Genomic DNA, 21,181 nt, shown 5'->3' with positions numbered 1-21,181 from the left:
CCATTCCTTTTTCCATTTCGTTTCGACCTCACTAGAGCTATGTGTTTCTTGCAAGCATATTACGTCAATATTTTTCGTTTTTTGTTATCTACCATACCGTTGACATTTAAACTAACAATTGAAATTGACATAATAGAAAGTTATGGTAAAATAATGCTTTGTTTTGTTCATAATCATAAGTGCTACAGATATGTTACAAGAATTTACACACAATATATAGAAAGTTTCTCTCAATAACAAACGTATCATTTTGCTCGTGCATACTTTTAAATTTTATTAAATAAACACCTTCATTCATTTAATGAATTTGTGATCTAGGCCGAAACTCACATTGGTAACTACAAATGATCATGGAAACTTGTTTTCGTTGGTCAACATAATAATTAAACATTTTGTATATTTTATTATCTGATAATGTATTGGTAATTTCATAGTGTACGTTGGTGAACACACTTAAGTAACAACAGCTCTTTAAAATATGTGTCAATTTTACAATGATTATAGGGTCACATTTCAGGACACAGTCCACGTGTTTATATGTAAATAAAAATAAACAAAGAATTTTTACAAGCTGTTTAAAAAAAGCATTGATTTTGAATATTGTTGACATCTGATATTAATACAATGAATTTGAGGAATATTTGGATCCAAATACCATATATTTTAGTGTAAAAATGAATTAATAAAGTTATAATACATAAGTTCATCGCAATAACATGTCAGGAGATCAATTAACCAATCAGACCTATTCACCAACTATACATACAAAATAATTGAATTCACAATGTCCCGTAGGACAATATGACGCAAGTCCCATTTTTCCTTCCTCGAAAAATTAAAACGTATCTCGACTTGGTAGTTGTAAATGATGCTTCTTTTTTTTTCTTTTTTCAAAACAAAAATATTTCAGGTAGACATATCTCTGTGTCTGTGCTTAATGTATATTATTTATATGCAATTGATTTTACTTCGAAGATAACCATGAACTGAAGTGTCTGAAACTGTTTGAAAAATAAATTGGAAAGCGATGCAGGTTATTCATATGTTGATGTTATATATATTAAAACTAGTTTTATTAATCACTCCTTTTTAATCAATTCAATGCAGAAAAGGGTTTTATTATTTCTAATTTATATAACACAATCAATAACTGTATATCACTTATTTTACAAAAATACAATTAAATCTATCACCTACGTTTCTTTATTTTGAAGAGAGTAACAAACAACGCTTTCAAATACAGAAAATTACTACGAACAACTTTCGACTCGGACACATGACAGATAACTTACCTTTCCTTTATTTAACATCCTATGTCCATCGTCGCTAAAAAGCGAAGTTTTGCATTTTATTTCTATAAAGGCAATGCTATCATATTTACAACAATTGGTAATCAACACATACATCTGAAATTCTTAAACAACACTATTACAGTCCCTTTGTTCATGAAGCAAGTTATCGATTTTCACTTTGTACACAGGATGTGATTTAGGTTCTTACTCAAATTCTTGATTAATTAGTTTGTACAAGGAACAATATATGACTTGCACATCAACAATTTCAAAACTTGGTAAAACATTGACTTCAGATGAACGATTTTCTGATGATTTTGATAATACAATTATTTTACTTTTGGTGCTTGTATTACTACATGCTATATCAATCATTACAGGTTGCAGTTTGTAATTCAGTTGTTTCACAAACCACGCCTCTATCGGGTTGATATATAATATTCAAATATATTTCGTGTACGTACTCATGGAGATATATCATTGAAATGATACCAGTATTAACGCATGTAAATGCACTGAACATTGAAATCTGAACTATGTTCTTAGTGAAGATAGGGGTAGTACAGAATTTCAATATACACTTCAACTATTTCAGGGCCAAAAATGTTGAACAATATTCCACACAGCACTATGATTAGACCCATGAATTAAACAGTCGTACATATCAACTTTCCATTCTAGGATATGATTATTAACGAAACTTCAGATTCAAGGTGGCACAGTTTTAGCTGCAAATGGAGTTCTTATTCACAGAAATTCACTATATTGAGTGAAAAAAGAGAACATATGAAATTTCACCAAATACGGTTTATCTCAGATGTCTAAATAAAATTAAATCAAAAGTTTATAAATATATCATGATGATTGAAAAAATCTGGAGCCTTAATCATGAGGACGCAGCATAAATACATAGCTTACGTAAAGCCCTGAATGCAAAATTAATGCATAAGATATATAAATGTGTAATTTAAATTGATTGCAAGTGCTTATATTTACCCACTACGATCATTAAAACTCATAGATCCCTCCTGAATATTGTTTGTAAGAGGTTTTTGTCGTGTCGACAACCCAAAGTCATAACACCTAAATGTGTTTTTTTTGTTACCGCGGCATAACAAAAATACAAGCCAGAAAAAGAAAAATACCCCAATAAATCTAACAATAGTGTATGTTATCCTATATATGTACTACATATTCCTCATTCCTAGAAACAGCAAAATAATTTAGCAAAATTGAATAGCAAAAAGGGAAAAAATGCCTAACCCTAGCGCATTTAATGGATAATTTAACCTGTAAATGCTACGATATATTATATAAAAGGTCCTTTATATAGAAAATAATATTGCGTTTGGAAGTTATGTACAAATCGGATGTTAGCAGTTAGTTCTATAAAAGTATTAATAACATCAAACACCAGACTGGTTACTTCATACACATAACTTTTTTTAGACACCTTTAGTTCATAATTAAGCTTTATTTTGCTAGATATATGGTACGATGGTACGGTTATGACAAGATTTCTAAACTGACCACTTGAGGCAGAAATTGTGAACTTTCATTGACAAATAAGCATTCAGTATAAGAAATGGACTGGAAACAATGGCTGGATTGGAAACTTTATGTCATCAAAGTGAGAGGGTTAGCGCTATAAAACCAGGTTTAATCTACCATTTTCTACATTTGAAAATGCCCGTACCAAGTCAGGAATATGACAGTTCTTGTCCATTCGTTTTTGATGTTGTTTTTTTTTTTATTTTGCCATGTGATTATGGACTTTCCGAATTGATTTTCCTCTAAGTTCAGTCTTTTTGTGATTTTACTTTTTATATAATCTTAGATGTTGGAATAATTAACTCATAAACTTTTCATTTATGGTATTCTAAAATGCTTTCAATTGCTATCAGAATAGTTTCAAACAGGTTCTAGATATGTCGTGTCATACAACATGCACTTACGGTAAGCTGGCATATGTACTGTTTCTCTGATCTGATATATATGTTTCATCTCATAGAGACAAACTTGGGAATGCTATTAGTATGAAAACATATGATTGCAGTGAAAATTAAATTCTGGAGTAGGTCTAAGGGAGGGGTAGTACATAATTTTAGTATGAGTTTAAATATTCGGCGTATATAAATGTTAAAAATATGCCGCACAATCCTATGTTTTGATCTTTGAATAAATAGTGCATATCAACTTACCATTCTATGATATCCTTTTTTTTTTAAGAATCGTCATAGTGAAATTAGCACATGTTTAGCCGCAACGGGAGTACCTACGTGAAAGTACATTGTCTATATTTAAAGAAATGCCACCTAGAAGTATAGAATTATTTGATTTTATTAATTTTAATTATAGCAGACACTGCTGTAAGGAAGAGTGAGAGCAACACCATAGATCATTACTATATCTAAAGACGGATAAATCTTTTGAAAAATGAAATACCTAAAAGCAACAAAACTTACAACGAACATTATCAACCAAATTGGTGTTAACGGATACAAACAAAAACATCAGAACATAGACCTGAGATTAGTTTTGACAGGGTTAAAATCAATTTGACAGTATTTTGTTCTCTAGAAACCATTTTGTTGAGTAACAAAAGTTATTAAATGAGGAAGTGACTTTAATAAAATGAAATATTGTTATGGTCCTTTGTGCTGTCGTTGTTGGTTTTTATTCACATGAGGGAAAAAATATGTGGAAATTTTTTCTTCTTCAGTTACTGATTGATCATTTATCTGTACAATTCAATTGTGCTTCCTGTTCAATATTTAAAAAAAAGAGGATTCCGTGGAAAGACCTACTGATTTTGTTCTGATTATTATTATTTTTTCTTTCTTTTTCTTCCGCCTATTTTTTTTCTTGCGTAGTATTGTTGTTTCATTAGATGTCGCTTAGATATTTGGAATATGATACCGTAAAGTTTATACGCTTAAAATACTGACAACCGCCTAACCGAATACTTTACGTTGTAAAAGTTATTTCCCCAAACACTGTTCTTCTTGTGACCACTACTCCTTCACAACCGTAAAAGATTATGACAAATTTATTTTACCAAATAGCTCGTTACATCTTCAGGATTAGAATATTCATTGGACCGAAGTTATACGGAGACTCCATATGAGAGTTATTCCCCCTTTTCAATTTCAATTAAGTAATATGCATTTCTAAATGGTAAACAATAAGTGAAAGAGACTACGGTCTCTAGATTTGAGGTCCTTGGTTAAAAAAAAATTAGGTCAAGGTCAAAGGTCAAGGTCATATTAAAAATTTTGATTTTGGCTTCTTTTTACTTATTTTGAAAAACCGTATCACATATCGACAAATTATTTTTACTGAATTGTTAGTTCCAACATGTCGTAACACTTACAATTTTTATTGCGAGGGTACGTTGACCGAAAATGGTTGTTTTCTCCCCTTTCATGTTAAGAATAACGCGTAACGTGATTTAACTTATCATCCATACATACATGTATTACAGACCTAGGGTCTTTTGATTTAAGGTCCTTGGTGTATGACTTTGAAATTAAGGTCATGTCATAAGCAAATTCGACGTTCTAGATTTTGACCTTTGCTCTAAATTCATTTTTATACATCATTCAGCCATAGGAATTGACATTTAAACTGAATTTCAATGTTTTCATATCAAAATATATTGTTTGTGGTGGAAAAACCTTCAATTGTTCTCTGAACAATTGGTTTTTAACTATTCTTAAAATTATTCGAACGTTAAAGGTAACATAATGTTTTCAAAAAGGGATATTATAGTCCAATTTAAGAACGGGTACAACAATAGACGGACGTCACATTAATGTTTTAAACAACAACAGCGATTTGGTATGATAGCTAAAAAGTGACTTTCAAGATTTTTACGACTGATATGCGCGCAACATTGTACTGCTTTGACATTGCAAGTGAAAGACACTAACTTTATTTTAATTTCTGTATAAATAACATTCATTTATACAATCGAAAAGTACGTTTATATGATACATCAGGAAAACCCACTCACATCCAATCCAGACTGCCACACTTACACGTACACACAATCGATCGATTCAGTGGAACTTACCTTAGTATTTATTATGTTTGGATCACAATCTATGTTCAACAAATATCTGACTATCTGTGGGTAGCTTTTTTTGGCTGCTATATGTAGCGGAGTATCTCCATCCTTAAATAAAAACATTAACTTGAAGTGCATTTTGGTGTTTAAGTAATATTAATTACACATTTAACATACGTAACAACTTTCTGAAATTAATATCTTTCTTGTCCCACAAACTTTTGTTGTCAATACAGATGGGTGCGGTCCTAACCTTGACAAAAGTTAACTTAGAGTTAACTTGTTGACTGCTTTCTAAGTTAACTTGAGAATTTTTAAGCAGTCAAGCAAGTTAACTTCGTCGTTGGTGGACCAGACCTACGGTCTGCTTTTTTAGGACTGCTGCAGACCTATCGACAAGTCTGCTCCAGACCAGACCTGTGGACAAGTCTGCTTTTGACCAGTCCTGAGGACAGGTCTGCCCAGACCAGACCTGTGGACAAGTCTGCTTTTGACCCGTCCTGAGGACAGGTCTGCCTCAGACCAGACCTGTGGACAGGTCTGCTCCTGACCAGACCTGAGGACAGGTCTGCTTTTGACCAGACCTGTGGACAAGTCTGCTATTGACCAGACCTGAGGACAGGTGTGCTTATGACAGATTATCGTTATAAGAGTTTTCATATCAGACTTGAGCTTTCAATAAAATATGTAAACAATTCAACATTCGCATTGTTTTTCCACAGATATCATTTATTATTTACTCGCTAGACTCTACTAGATATTATACAAATGCTCCCTTTTATTTGATATACATGTATTCTTATATAAATAAAAAATGGCTATACGATCACACATAGGTTTTTTATTAGAAGGCGGATAGAAAGGTTATCCAACGCATCGGAACACTATTCTTATATCACGGGATATCGGCAACACCTGTTACCTGTTACCTGTTACCTGTTACCTGTACTGCAACTCCCTCCTATGTCAGGAGAACCACCAATCCTAGAACACTTCCGTTTACCTGTACAGCAAGCAGCACGAAGTTTTACCGAGCACCAAATTTTTACCTTTTAAAGTTGTTATTCACCCACAAGCACCGTTTTTATAGTAGTTTTTAGTGATGAGACATTCCTTTTAGTGTTTTAAATGAACTATTGACTTTTAATTTGTACATACACGTCCTACCTATCCAACTATTTGATTTTACCAGTGAGACGTCCTCCATTTTTTAAAACAAAACAAAATGGCGAACTTTTAGTCAAGAGACTTTTATAGACTTTTAACTTATTTTAACTAGCGTTGATGTGAAGGCATATCAGGACTTTTGCTGGTCTGAGAATATATAATCATCATATAATCGTTCCTGTTTTTTAATTTTTGCTAAAAAGTCGTAATAATAATCTTACAAAACATTAAAGCTGAACAATTGTGATAGACTACTTGCCATATTCTCCATTGTTACATCACGATATATATCTTAGTAGAACTTAATACCTACAGTCAGTTATCTTAATGAGCAATAAACTTGTCTGTCAATAATTCAAAATGGAAGTCACAGAAAAAAGGATTATTAGGAAATGTGCATCGACCAGCTCTTTAGGTGCACAACCTTCAACACACGTCCTTAGGTCATATAATCTAAACCACCAAAAAGCTTTAGAGAAAAAGAAAGTGAGTTGTGATAAAGAACATGTGGTATCAGAATGGAAGGCTAATAACTTGGTTATTGAATTTAGTACTTCAACATATGAACTTTTCAAAACTTTGCTACATCAACTCTTGGCAAAAAGTACCTCTTATAAACCCAAAACAACGGAGGGTGTTGACTATCAAAATGCTATAGTAGATTCATGTATAAAAGTATACAACAGACTGAGAGATGGTTCTATGGGTAGAACACTTAAATTTGTAATCAACCTCTATCACACTTCCTCTAGAGTAGTTGTTAATGGAAACAGAGTAGATTTATTTGTATCTGATATTTATGGAGACTTATGTGCCAAACTATCCGCACATTATGAAGATTTGTCTGTTATAAATAAGGGCATATTTGACACTATTGATCTTACGTCCATTTCTAAGACCAAAGAACAACAAAATCATAATGACATACAGAAGGATAACAATTTAGGGCTTCCATACTGTCAAACGTCATCAAGCAATCTGGTAGAAAACCCTTGTCTAACAAATGGCCCACTCAAGGCACTCACAATGGTCACGTCTTGTAATGAAAGTACTGGTACTTCATCTGATAGTGCTCAAGATACTATAACAATTGCAAAAAACAACAGTGTATCTGCCATACAGGATTCCATACATGTACATTTATGTATTTGTCCCCTATGTAATCAGGAGGCAGGTGAAAATACTATTGAATGTGGTCAATGCGAGGAATGGATTCATTTTTCATGTGGGAACATTAATAACCCGTCATGCATGGGAGACAAGGACTATGTATGTCCAGTTTGTTCAGACAACCTAATATATGCTCCAAGGCAATCGCCTGATAAAATGTCATCGCACTCAAATGATATTAACTCTGAAAATTCCAAAACATATACTATAAACAGGAAAAGATCAGTCTCGGATAGTTTAACAATCAATACCATGAATCTTGACACTTTAGACGACAGCAAAAATATGGGACCTAGTCCCAACAAACAAAACTGTCTCTCAAGCGACACTCTTGATGTAAGCAAAAATATGGGACCCAGTCTCAACAGTCAAAACTGTCTCTCAAGTGATAAAAACAAAGATCTAATGGAGCAAAAACATCCTGAGGGGCCTAAGTCAAAGTATAAGAAACAACCCATCAGACAAAACTCTAAACCAAATCGTGACAATTCTATTGAAAAGGCTTATATTGGTCAACTAGAAAGTGAAATTGACAGATTCAATCAAGGGGTAAATAACTCAAACCATAGATACCCCACAGTACAGGAAGTACAACATAGCCATAGATCTCAAGGTACAAATCCAATCAAACGACCTATGCAGACTTATACAAAACATCAATATAAATATGAGGAAAAACCTGCAAAAATAGATGTGAGACATACCAAATAACAGATCAAACACCAGATATTCATGACATAGAACAATCAGATATCAGCCACTCAGGACAAAATATCTCAGATTTAGATACAAATGTTCCTTTAGAAAGGAAGTTGTTAACACTGCAAGAAAACATGCAGGATGAAACTCGCAAGCCTGATATACACAACTCATTCTCAATTCATGATAATAACCAAAGGGAGATAATTTCTGTTGAAGCCGATGTGCACACAAACAATTGCAACTCAGGAAAAGACCAAAATAATGCTTCAAACCATTTTTTAGAAACAACCCTGTCGCGCAAGAAACCGCCAGAACTCCTACTTATAGAGGAAGTGATCTCAAATCGGGATTAAAATTAGCAACTTGTAACATCGAAGGTATTTCATCAAATTCTGCCTTCTCAGACTTTTTGGGCCCAAATTATGATATCATATGTATTCAAGAGCACTGGCTCTATGACTTTCAAGTGCATAATTTTGACAAATTCTTCCAAGATAAAGTATCTTTTGTTCGTTGCTCAGACACCTATGAACAGATTTCTGGATTCAACTTGCCAAGAGGGTAAGGGGGTGTAGGAATTGTATGGTCGTCTTCAATTTCTGGTAAAGTCACTAAAATTGATGAAGGAAACGAAAGAATCATCGGAATTTTAATTAACTCAGATCCAAAGATATGTCTTATTTGCGTATACCTCCCAACGAACAATGCGTCAGTCAACTCTGTTGTGGAATATGGAGAATGTCTCGATATTTTAGATTTTATAATAAACAACTATAGTGATACCCATAGAATTGTAATAGCCGGTGACCTGAACGGAACACTTCTAGAGCCTAGGGCTGGTAATAAACATGACGTGTGCATCCACTCGTTTGTTAGGGACCACAAACTTATTGTGTCAGCAGCAACAAAACACACATTTATGCAACACTCCGGGGCTGGATCCTCACAAATTGATTACATCTTGTCTTCACACAAAGATCTGATACAGGACTACATTATTCATGAAAAGCATGCCACAAATCTTTCTAACCATACCATTGTGTCTGCTGTCATTAACATAAACTTTGCCTCAATTCAAAGACCAAGCCGACAGTCTTCAGCAATTTGGAAATATCAATGGGAGAAAATGGATATCGATACTTATCAGAATACTCTGCGTCTTGAACTTGAAAACAGTTATAACAAAATAAACTCAGATCCAACTATTGAAATATTAATGTCAATCTTGCAAAAAGCCACAAAAGCATCAACGCCAAGGAAGATTATCTATCTTAAAGGCCCAAAGTGGAAGGCCTCACCAGCAGCGAGAATTTTAATAACTAACTGTCACAAATTGTACAGAGAGTGGTGTGAAAAAGGAAAGCCAGAGGGCCCACTTAAACAACAAAAAATTACTGCTCAAAGAGAGCTTCGTCGTCAATTCCGTTTGGAAAAATATACGGACAGACAAGATCTCTATAATCAAATTATGGAAAATCCTACTACTGAATTATTCCACCGCTTAATTCGAAGGAACAGAGGGAAGTCAGTAGTTAAAACACCTTATTTACAAGAGGGCAACAATGAAGTGAATGACCCAGATGAACAGAGAGGATGTTTTTTTAAATATTTTGAAGATTTAGCAATCCCAAAGGACAATGGGTATGATGAAAAATATCTTGAGCTCTGCACTATCCGTCATAAACTCATAACTGAATTTTGAAATAGCTCTGATGACCCGCTGGAACCATTTACAGAAATGGAAATTCAAAATGGCATTAAACATTTACATACTGGTAAAGCTTCTGACGAATTTGAGATATGTTCAGAACAATTGAAAGCCTCTGGGGACATTTTGATTCCAAGTATCACAACAACATTTAATTCTATTTTAAGCTTCGGCAGCTTTCCAGAAACATTAAAGTCTGGAATACTTACACCAATTTTGAAAAAACTGAAAGATCCTGCGATTCTGGATAATTACAGAGGTATTACTGTAACACCGGTCTTCACCAAACTTTTTGAATGTGTGTTATTACCAAAAATTGAAAAACATTTTGAAAACAAACAGAGTCCACTTCAATTTGGCTTCACGAAAGGAGTTTCCATGCTCTTAGCAGCACTAATAGTCTCTGAAGCAAAATGCGAGAGCAAACTTACACCATTAATTCCATTATGTCTCATCACTGTTGATAGTATGAAAGCGTTTGATGTTGTCAGCCATGTAATTGTTTTGGATAAGTTGTATGAAATAGGAGTCCACCCTAAAATTTGGACAATCGTTAGAGATCTATATGATGGTATGACCTCAAAAGTCAGATGGGCCGGTGCAATAAGTTCGAAATTTAATATACTTCAGGGAGTGAGACAAGGTGGCATTTTATCTCCACTACTGTATAAAATCTATAACAACAATTTACTGATGGAATAACAGGAAACAAGGCTAGGTTTCAGGATGGGCAATGCTTATCTGGGATGTCCTACATGTGCGGACGATATCGCTCTCTTGTCTTCAAATCCAAACGAACTACAATGTATGTTATCCACCTTACATAGACATGCTGTGCAAGACAGAGTTTCAATTCACCCCTAAAAGACCAAAGCAGTAGTATTTAGTAAATCAAACAGTATTAAATCAACATTATCTTGGAAACTTGGTGACTCTGATATTTCGCCATCCAATCAAACTGTGCATCTGGGAATCTTAGATCTGAGCTTAAAGAAAATAATCTGAATTTAGAGGATCGTATAAGTTTAGCAAGGAGGACTATGTATGCATTGATTAGCACAGGACTACATGGCTCGAACGGAATCAATCCCATTGTTGCCTACAAAATCTATCAGTCTTACATACTGCCAAAGCTTCTGTTTGGGTTAGAAGTGTTGCCACTGAACAAATCACAAATAGACATTTTAAGGAAATTTCATATTTCAAATCTACGTAGATTCCAATCATTGCCGACACGTACAGCAACAGAAATAGTTTATTTATTACTTGGTGCATTGCCTGTAGAAGCAGAGTTGCATAAAAGACACTTAAGCCTTCTATATAACATTATCTCCGGTAATAACTCCACTCTGAAGAACCTCATGATGAGACAATTGGCTGTAAATGGTGAAAATCAAGAAAGCTTTTTTGGTCGAATACAGGATATTCTTGAACAGTACAAGTTGCCGAAAATTGATACTCTAATGGCAGAACCACCTTCAAAATTAGCGTTCAAACATCAATGTAAAAGTGCAATTCAGAAAACATGGACTAATATATTAGTGGCGGAGTCTGACAAAAAATCAACTCTGAAACATATCAATACAAAAGATTTGGCTGTTGGAAAGCCCCATCTAATATGGAAATCGTTGCGCTCAATGGTCTCTGAGGTCAAAATGGGCATTACAAAAGCCAGAATGCTTACTGGAACATTTATGACACAAGTTATCAAACACAAGTACAACATAGAACACTCAGATCAGATTTGTAAACTGTGCACAATATATTCCGAAGATCTAACGCACATCATTCTTGATTGTCCTGCCTTATTTTCAACTAGACAAATATATTACAACCGTCTCAAGTTAGAGGTTATCAATGTGATTGGTGAAAGCAAGTGGTCTGAGCTGTTTGGAAACAAAGATGTGATTCTTCTGCTAATTTTAGACTGTACAAATTTTAGCAAATATTTTAGTGTGGATCAACAAAATACTATTACAAAGTTATCAAGTGTGTTATGTCATCAACTATACTTAATGAGACTGAAACTGCTAGAAAAGACAGCAAAAATGCCCAATAAACAACGTGGTAGTGATATTTGTACATGAACAGTGACTCTATAAATCTGATTGCTGGAGATATTGGCAATGTAGTCTTTAAAATCTAACGTTAACTTTATAAAATTCCACTAAAGACAATTTAAATTAATTAATTATTTTTGATATGATAAATAGATAAAATTAATTGATAAAAGTGGAAAAGTGGGTCGTGTATGCATGTGTATATATAAAACATTCTGGGAGGAGAATTGGAGATATGTAGATAGTGTACATAACATTCATGACAAGATATTCTTGGTGTTCCTTAAAGGAAGGCAATACAAACAGAAGAAGAAGAAGGTGTAATATCACTCGCGGTTAAAATCCTCAAGATTATGTTTAAAAGATATATAAAACCTTTAAAACTATAAAAGAGATATTAATTTATCTCGTCTGGGGGATGTGACCCTATCACCAATATTTACACTATTCTGGTATGCATAAAAAGTCATCCATCATTCAAATATAAAAGTTGTTTCTTTCATATTAAAAACGGTAAAATGTAAATACACTATTTACAACAAAATGTTCTATCTTTTGGTATGACCCTTCTTTTCAGCTCGGTATTACAACATTGTCTACGTTACTTCGTTCCCCGTTGTTTACCTGTCCCTTCCTAAATTTTATTTTATGCCTAAATTTATACTTGCATGGATATTTCATTGATATTCAACTTGTTTGCATTGGATTTACTATTCTATTTCCTGCAGAATATTCTAACAGAAATTGTACAGTGTCCGTAAGCATACGGTGTGGTAAAACTATCAACAATCTCGTCAAATTCGTCAGATTTATCGAGAGATTTGTTATTGCCGATATTTATATGGGACGTCCTAAAATTATACTCAATGCGCACTTTAATGAAATAGTTGCCACTTGACGTTTAACTATAAACAAAATCAATCAACCGACATAATAGATTCCAAGAAGAGAACCTCGTATACTTTTTTTTTTATTAAATCATTGTAAATAGTACAAATTAATTCAGACATGTCAGTGTTGGTACTTTGATGATGTGGCATAATAGTTTTGTTTTACACGTACACTGTCATGAACTCCTGTATATATGATGTGACTGTTATTATGAATAAAGAGATGAAATTCTGACATTCTCAATTTATTCAGAATATTTTGCATTAATAGTTTTCTAATATTATTGATTACATGTACATTTACGGTATTACTAAAATGTGAACAGGAGCGCCAGGAAAAGACATTAAGGCGCTCGGTACAATGGTATGCGGGTATATAGATTTGCAAATAAAAGTGCACATATGATCAGTTTTGGTCAAATAGTTTTGTTTCCCAAGTCAGCATGAGGTATTAAAACTACTGAAATTTTGTTACGTATCAATATTTTGAATAAAAGGAGGACACACTGGTATCCTAAATTTATGCGAACAAAAATTTGTTGTTATTAAATTGCAATATTGCTGTCCATTGTCATGATTATATTATACATTGATTCCTGACATAAAAAATATGGCTGATTAATACTATGCGGGTATGTCATGGTGTATATAGATTTACAAATTAAAGTGCACATATGGTCAGTTTTGGTAATGCGGTCAAATAATTTTGTTGTACAAGTCAGCTGGAGGTATCAAAACTACTGAAATTTTGTTACGTATCAATATTTTGAATAAAATGAGGACATGCTGGTATCCTAAATTTATGCGAACAAAAATCGTTGTTATTATATTGCAATATTGCTGTCCATTGTCATGATTGTATTATACATTAAATCCTGACATAAAAAAAAAAGACTGATTTACTGTCCGGGTATAAAGATTTTCAAATTAAAGTGCACGTATGGTCTGAGTTTTGGTGGATGCGGTCAAATAATTTTGTTGTACAAGTCAGCAGGAGGTATCAAAACTACTGAAATTTTGTTACGTATCAATATTTTGAATAAAATGAGGACATGCTGGTATCCTAAATTTATGCGAACAAAAATTCGTTGTTATTATATTGCAATATTGCTGTCCATTGTCATGATTGTATTATACATTAAATCCTGACATAAAAAAAAAGACTGATTTACTGTCCGGGTATAAAGATTTTCAAATTAAAGTGCACGTATGGTCTGAGTTTTGGTGGATGCGGTCAAATAATTTTGTTGTACAAGTCAGCAGGAGGTATCAAAACTACTGAAATTTTGTTACGTATCAATATTTTGAATAAAATGAGGACATGCTGGTATCCTAAATTTATGCGAACAAAAATTCGTTGTTATTATATTGCAATATTGCTGTCCATTGTCATGATTGTATTATACATTGAATCCTGACATAAAAAACATGGCTGATTTACTATGCTGGTATATAGATTTACAAATTAAAGTGCATATATGGGCAGTTTTGGTGGATGCGGTCAAATAATTTTGTTGTACAAGTCAACTGGAGGCATCAAAACTACTGAAATTTTGTTACGTATCAGTATTTTAAGCAAAAAGAGGACATGCTGGCACCCTTAATTAAGGCAAACAAAAATTTGTTGTTATTATATTGCAATATTGCTGTCCATTGTCATGATTGTATTATACATTGAATCCTGAAATTAAAAATAAGGCTGATTTACTATGCTGGTATATAGATTTACAATTTAAAGTTCACATATGGTCAGTTTTGGTAATGTGGTCAAATAATTTTGTTGTACAAGTCAGCTGGATGTATCAAAACTACTGAAATTTTGTTACGTATCAATATTTTGAATAAAATGAGGACATGCTGGTATCCTAAATTTATGCGAACAAAAATTTTTTGTTATTGTATTGCAATATTGCTGTCCATTGTCATGATTGTATTATACATTGAATCCTGACATTAAAAATAAGGCTGATTTACTATGCTGGTATATAGATTTACAATTTAAAGTTCACATATGGTCAGTTTTGGTAATGTGGTCAAATAATTTTGTTGTACAAGTCAGCTGGAGGTATCAAAACTACTGAAATTTTGTTACGTATCAATACTTTGAATAAAATTAGGACATGCTGGTATCCTAAATTTATGCGAACAAAAATTTGTTGTTATTCTATTGCAATATTGCTGTCCATTGTCATGATTGTATTATACATTAAATCCTGACATAAAAAAAAAGACTGATTTACTGTCCGGGTATAAAGATTTTTAAATTAAAGTGCACGTATGGTCTGAGTTTTGGTGGATGCGGTCAAATAATTTTGTTGTACAAGTCAGCAGGAGGTATCAAAACTACTGAAATTTTGTTACGTATCAATATTTTGAATAAAATGAGGACATGTTGGTATCCTAAATTTATGCGAACAAAAATTCGTTGTTATTATATTGCAATATTGCTGTCCATTGTCATGATTGTATTATACATTGAATCCTGACATAAAAAACATGGCTGATTTACTATGCTGGTATATAGATTTACAAATTAAAGTGCATATATGAGCAGTTTTGGTGGATGCGGTCAAATAATTTTGTTGTACAAGTCAACTGGAGGCATCAAAACTACTGAAATTTTGTTACGTATCAGTATTTTAAGCAAAAAGAGGACATGCTGGCACCCTTAATTAAGGCAAACAAAAATTTTTTGTTATTGTATTGCAATATTGCTGTCCATTGTCATGATTGTATTATACATTGAATCCTGACATTAAAAATAAGGCTGATTTACTATGCTGGTATATAGATTTACAATTTAAAGTTCACATATGGTCAGTTTTGGTAATGTGGTCAAATAATTTTGTTGTAAAAGTCAGCTGGAGGTATCAAAACTACTGAAATTTTGTTACGTATCAATATTTTGAATAAAATGAGGACATGCTGGTATCCTAAATTTATGCGAACAAAAATTTTTTGTTATTGTATTGCAATTTTGCTGTCCATTGTCATGATTGTATTATACATTGAATCCTGACATAAAAAAATATGGCTGATTTACTATGCAGGTATATAGATTTACAAATTAAAGTGCACATATGGTCAGTTTTGGTGGATGCGGTCAAACAATTTTGTTGTACAGGTCAGCTGGAGGTATCAAAACTACTGAAATTTTGTTACGTATCAATATTTTGAATAAAATGAGGACATGCTGGTATCCTAATTTTATGCGAACAAAAATTTGTTGTTATTATATTGCAATATTGCTGTCCATTGTCATGATTGTATTATACATTGAATCCTGACATAAAAAATATGGCTGATTTACTATGCAGGTATATAGATTTACAAAATAAAGTGCATATATGGTCAGTTTTGGTGGACGCGGTCAAATAATTCTGTTGTACAAGTCAACTGGAGGCATCAAAACTACTGAAATTTTGTTATGTATCAGTATTTTAAGTAAAAAGAGGACAAGGTGGCACCCTTAATTTATGCGAACAAAAATTTGTTGTTATTATATTGCAATATTGCTGTCCATTGTCATGATTGTTTTATACATTGAATCCTGACATTAAAAATAAAGCTGATTTACTATGCTGGTATATAGATTTACAATTTAAAGTTCACATATGGTCAGTTTTGGTAATGTGGTCAAATAATTTTGTTGTACAAGTCAGCTGGAGGTATCAAAACTACTGAAATTTTGTTACGTATCAATATTTTGAATAAAATGAGGACATGCTGGTATCCTAAATTTATGCGAACAAAAATCGTTGTTATTATATTGCAATATTGCTGTCCATTTTCATGATTGTATTATACATTAAATCCTGATAAAAAAAAAAGACTGATTTACTGTCCGGGTATAAAGATTTTCAAATTAAAGTGCACGTATGGTCTGAGTTTTGGTGGATGCGGTCAAATAATTTTGTTGTACAAGTCAGCAGGAGGTATCAAAACTACTGAAATTTTGTTACGTATCAATATTTTGAATAAAATGAGGACATGCTGGTATCCTAAATTTGTGCGAACAAAAATTCGTTGTTATTATATTGCAATATTGCTGTCCATTGTCATGATTGTATTATACATTAAATCCTGACATAAAAAAAAAGACTGATTTACTGTCCGGGTATAAAGATTTTCAAATTAAAGTGCACGTATGGTCTGAGTTTTGGTGGATGCGGTCAAATAATTTTGTTGTACAAGTCAGCAGGAGGTATCAAAACTACTGAAATTTTGTTACGTATCAATATTTTGAATAAAATGAGGACATGCTGGTATCCTAAATTTATGCGAACAAAAATTCGTTGTTATTATATTGCAATATTGCTGTCCATTGTCATGATTGTATTATACATTGAATCCTGACATAAAAACATGGCTGATTTACTATGCTGGTATATAGATTTACAAATTAAAGTGCATATATGAGCAGTTTTGGTGGATGCGGTCAAATAATTTTGTTGTACAAGTCAACTGGAGGCATCAAAACTACTGAAATTTTGTTACGTATCAGTATTTTAAGCAAAAAGAGGACATGCTGGCACCCTTAATTAAGGCAAACAAAAATTTGTTGTTATTATATTGCAATATTGCTGTCCATTGTCATGATTGTATTATACATTGAATCCTGACATTAAAAATAAGGCTGATTTACTATGCTGGTATATAGATTTACAATTTAAAGTTCACATATGGTCAGTTTTGGTAATGTGGTCAAATAATTTTGTTGTACAAGTCAGCTGGAGGTATCAAAACTACTGAAATTTTGTTACGTATCAATATTTTGAATAAAATGAGGACATGCTGGTATCCTAAATTTATGCGAACAAAAATTTTTTGTTATTATATTGCAATATTGCTGTCCATTGTCATGATTGTATTATACATTGAATCCTGACATTAAAAATAAGGCTGATTTACTATGCTGATATATAGATTTACAATTTAAAGTTCACATATGGTCAGTTTTGGTAATGTGGTCAAAAAATTTTGTTGTACAAGTCAGCTGGAGGTATCAAAACTACTGAAATTTTGTTACGTATCAATATTTTGAATAAAATGAGGACATGCTGGTATCCTAAATTTATGCGAACAAAAATTTGTTGTTATTATATTGCAATATTGCTGTCCATTGTCATGATTGTATTATACATTGAATCCTGACATAAAAAATATGGCTGATTTACTATGCAGGTATATAGATTTACAAATTAAAGTGCATATATGGTCAGTTTTGGTGGACGCGGTCAAATAATTATGTTGTACAAGTCAACTGGAGGCATCAAAACTACTGAAATTTTGTTACGTATCAGTATTTTAAGTAAAAAGAGGACAAGGTGGCACCCTTAATTTATGCGAACAAAAATTTGTTGTTATTATATTGCAATATTGCTGTCCATTGTCATGATTGTTTTATACATTGAATCCTGACATTAAAAATAAGGCTGATTTACTATGCTGGTATATAGATTTACAATTTAAAGTTCACATATGGTCAGTTTTGGTAATGTGGTCAAATAATTTTGTTGTACAAGTCAGCTGGAGGTATCAAAACTACTGAAATTTTGTTATGTATCAATATTTTGAATAAAATGAGGACATGCTGGTATCCTAAATTTATGCGAACAAAATTTTTTTGTTATTGTATTGCAATTTTGCTGTCCATTGTCATGATTGTATTATACATTGAATCCTGACATAAAAAAATATGGCTGATTTACTATGCAGGTATATAGATTTACAAATTAAAGTGCACATATGGTCAGTTTTGGTGGATGCGGTCAAACAATTTTGTTGTACAGGTCAGCTGGAGGTATCAAAACTACTGAAATTTTGTTACGTATCAATATTTTGAATAAAATTAGGACATGCTGGTATCCTAAATTTATGCGAACAAAAATTTGTTGTTATTATATTGCAATATTGCTGTCCATTGTCATGATTGTATTATACATTGAATCCTGACATAAAAAATATGGCTGATTTACTATGCAGGTATATAGATTTACAAATTAAAGTGCATATATTGTCAGTTTTGGTGGACACGGTCAAATAATTTTGTTGTACAAGTCAACTGGAGGCATCAAAACTACTGAAGTTTTGTTACATATCAGTATTTTAAGTAAAAAGAGGACATGGTGGCACCCTTAATTTAGGCGAACAAAAATTTGTTGTTATTATATTGCAATATTGCTGTCCATTGTCATGATTGTTTTATACATTGAATACTGACATTAAAAATAAGGCTGATTTACTATGCTGGTATATAGATTTACAATTTAAAGTTCACATATGGTCAGTTTTGGTAATGTGGTCAAATAATTTTGTTGTACAAGTCAGCTGGAGGTATCAAAACTACTGAAATTTTGTTACGTATCAATATTTTGAATAAAATGAGGACATGCTGGTATCCTAAATTTATGCGAACAAAATTTTTTTGTTATTGTATTGCAATTTTGCTGTCCATTGTCATGATTGTATTATACATTGAATCCTGACATAAAAAAATATGGCTGATTTACTATGCAGGTATATAGATTTACAAATTAAAGTGCACATATGGTCAGTTTTGGTGGATGCGGTCAAACAATTTTGTTGTCCAGGTCAGCTGGAGGTATCAAAACTACTGAAATTTTGTTACGTATCAATATTTTGAATAAAATGAGGACATGCTGGTATCCTAAATTTATGCGAACAAAAATTTTTTGTTATTATATTGCAATATTGCTGTCCATTGTCATGATTGTATTATACATTGAATCCTGACATTAAAAATAAGGCTGATTTACTATGCTGATATATAGATTTACAATTTAAAGTTCACATATGGTCAGTTTTGGTAATGTGGTCAAAAAATTTTGTTGTACAAGTCAGCTGGAGGTATCAAAACTACTGAAATTTTGTTACGTATCAATATTTTGAATAAAATGAGGACATGCTGGTATCCTAAATTTATGCGAACAAAAATTTGTTGTTATTATATTGCAATATTGCTGTCCATTGTCATGATTGTATTATACATTGAATCCTGACATAAAAAATATGGCTGATTTACTATGCAGGTATATAGATTTACAAATTAAAGTGCATATATGGTCAGTTTTGGTGGACGCGGTCAAATAATTATGTTGTACAAGTCAACTGGAGGCATCAAAACTACTGAAATTTTGTTACGTATCAGTATTTTAAGTAAAAAGAGGACAAGGTGGCACCCTTAATTTATGCGAACAAAAATTTGTTGTTATTATATTGCAATATTGCTGTCCATTGTCATGATTGTTTTATACATTGAATCCTGACATTAAAAATAAGGCTGATTTACTATGCTGGTATATAGATTTACAATTTAAAGTTCACATATGGTCAGTTTTGGTAATGTGGTCAAATAATTTTGTTGTACAAGTCAGCTGGAGGTATCAAAACTACTGAAATTTTGTTATGTATCAATATTTTGAATAAAATGAGGACATGCTGGTATCCTAAATTTATGCGAACAAAATTTTTTTGTTATTGTATTGCAATTTTGCTGTCCATTGTCATGATTGTATTATACATTGAATCCTGACATAAAAAAATATGGCTGATTTACTATGCAGGTATATAGATTTACAAATTAAAGTGCACATATGGTCAGTTTTGGTGGATGCGGTCAAACAATTTTGTTGTACAGGTCAGCTGGAGGTATCAAAACTACTGAAATTTTGTTACGTATCAATATTTTGAATAAAATTAGGACATGCTGGTATCCTAAATTTATGCGAACAAAAATTTGTTGTTATTATATTGCAATATTGCTGTCCATTGTCATGATTGTATTATACATTGAATCCTGACATAAAAAATATGGCTGATTTACTATGCAGGTATATAGATTTACAAATTAAAGTGCATATATTGTCAGTTTTGGTGGACACGGTCAAATAATTTTGTTGTACAAGTCAACTGGAGGCATCAAAACTACTGAAGTTTTGTTACATATCAGTATTTTAAGTAAAAAGAGGACATGGTGGCACCCTTAATTTAGGCGAACAAAAATTTGTTGTTATTATATTGCAATATTGCTGTCCATTGTCATGATTGTTTTATACATTGAATACTGACATTAAAAATAAGGCTGATTTACTATGCTGGTA

At 32.4% G+C, this 21,181-nt stretch overlaps 1 long non-coding RNA gene across 1 annotated transcript in view; it reads right to left on the bottom strand.

Moving 5' to 3' along the window:
- LOC134700145 (uncharacterized) overlaps positions 1-21,181 on the bottom strand; it is a 41,436-nt gene that overhangs the window by 15,979 nt on the left and 4,276 nt on the right. Inside the window, exon 2 of the long non-coding RNA XR_010103788.1 lies at positions 5,368-5,469. This is a non-coding gene — a long non-coding RNA (uncharacterized LOC134700145). The remainder of the gene's footprint in view (positions 1-5,367; positions 5,470-21,181) is intronic.

Source organism: Mytilus trossulus, unplaced genomic scaffold (assembly GCF_036588685.1).
Source record: "Mytilus trossulus isolate FHL-02 unplaced genomic scaffold, PNRI_Mtr1.1.1.hap1 h1tg000122l__unscaffolded, whole genome shotgun sequence".
Taxonomy (NCBI): Eukaryota; Metazoa; Mollusca; class Bivalvia; order Mytilida; family Mytilidae; genus Mytilus; species Mytilus trossulus.
The sequence above is the reverse complement of the archived record's forward strand: the minus strand, read 5'-3'. Positions and strand labels throughout refer to the sequence as shown.